Source organism: Orycteropus afer, unplaced genomic scaffold (genome assembly GCF_000298275.1).
Source record: "Orycteropus afer afer isolate SDZICR_OR568_19922 unplaced genomic scaffold, OryAfe1.0 scaffold00400, whole genome shotgun sequence".
NCBI lineage: Eukaryota > Metazoa > Chordata > Mammalia > Tubulidentata > Orycteropodidae > Orycteropus > Orycteropus afer.
Genome location: NW_006921987.1, coordinates 883,311 through 885,230, shown reverse-complemented (window position 1 = coordinate 885,230; position 1,920 = coordinate 883,311).

Genomic DNA, 1,920 nt, shown 5'->3' with positions numbered 1-1,920 from the left:
GTTGTCCTTCCTGGAAGGCAAGGGGCCATTTCCCCATGCTCTCCTGGGTTATATGGTGCCACCCTCACATGTGAAGCCAGGCACCAAGACTGTGCAGGTGTGTGCCAGGGGCCCTGGTTGGCAAGACCTGTCTTGTGTGAGCAAGGGACATGCAGGCCCTCTGGGCTCACGACTCCCTTGCTTCCGAGATTCAAATAGCCTGATATTGGTGGCCAGCCATCTGGACGGTGGGGCTAGATCAGGAGGATGTGGTGCCCAGCCTCTCCTGCCTGAGTGTCCTCTCTAGCCTGGGGTACACAAACTCACAAACCTCCTGGCCTGGGGCAGGCTGTCTAGATAAGGACTTTTTCCTGGGCAGAAAAAGTGATTTCTTCCTGTATTAGAGAAAGTGGTTTGCAAAGCAGGGAAAGAATCCTGCCGGGAAAAGGGACTGATTTAGAAATTAGAGGGTAGGCTGGTGAGGGTCTGCTGCCTAGAACCAAACTTCTGTATCAACAGGCACCAAAACAAAGACTTAACATTAAATCTGTTGTTGTTGTTGTTGTTATGTGCCATCGAGTCGGCCCCGACTCATAGCAACCCCTCCTTGGGTTTCCGAGGCAGTATCACTACGGAAGTAGATTGCTCAAACTTCCTTCCAAGATTAAATCTGTTAGACAGAAAAAAAGAATTGAAGCCAGCAATATTTAAATATTAATATAGCACCTTTATGAAAAATAATGGGAGTAGGTGGGAATTGTGCATTATTTGTGTAAAAAATACAGTGATTTGATATTTCCCTCCATAGTTATAACATGTATAGCTTCTATATTGAGTACTCAAAAGTGTGCTTGGGTGCTATGCTAAATTGTTAGAATGACCTTATTTTTCTTCATAAAAATTATGAAAGTAAGTACTATTATTAAACCAGTTTAAAGATAAATTATCTTCGAAATTAGGGGAAAAACTTAACTGAGGCCATAGCTAGAAAATAGAAAGTCTGGGAATTGAATTGAAGTCTATTTTATTTACAGATCATGCCCTGAATCTCTAAGCTAGTCAGACTGGATCTCATAGTTCATTGTAGACCCAGTATCTACCTTAGTTAAGAGGAAACAATGAGGTACATATAATCACCTAAACATTTGGAGAAACCTCCAAATTGAGGAAGCACGTAAGAAGCCCAGCCTGCCTTGCTGAATCTCCTGTTTTATCCCAGAACAGTTTCTTTATAAACAAGTCACAGTACAAAGATGCCCCATAATAGTACCAGCTTAATTTCCTATGTATACAATCTTACAATTTTGTCATTTTTTTATGTCTAATTCCCGTTTCCTGTGGACTCTGACTTGCCATATTTATAAGAACAATAAATCTGATAATCAGAATGGAGATGATGCTCAAAGTCCATAAGATGAAAGTTTAGACAGTTTTCTTCTTTTTCTGTTCCTATTGTTGTTACTAGTTGCTATCAAGTCTGTTCTAATTCATGGCAAACTTACGTATAACAACAAAACTTTGCCCAGTCCTATGCCATCTTTATGATGGGTGTGTTTGAGTCCATTGTTGTGGTTATTGTGTTAATCCATGTCATTGAGGGTTTCCCTCACATTTGCTGACTCTCTATTTTACCAAACAAGATATCCCTTCCTAGTGACTGATTTTTCTGTATGACGGGCCCAAAGTAAGCAAGCTGAACTCTTGACATCTTTTCTTCTGAGGAGTTTTCCAGATATATTTATTCTGAGACTGATTTGTTCTTCTGGCAGTCCACATAATAAGTATTTTCACCAACACCACAACTTCAATGCATCAGTTCTTCTTTTGTCAACCTATTTCATTGTCTAGTTTTCACCCAATATGAGACAATCAAAAAAGACTATGACTTGAGTCAGGCACACCTTAAAAATCAAAGTGATGTACAATTGGCCCTCTGTATCT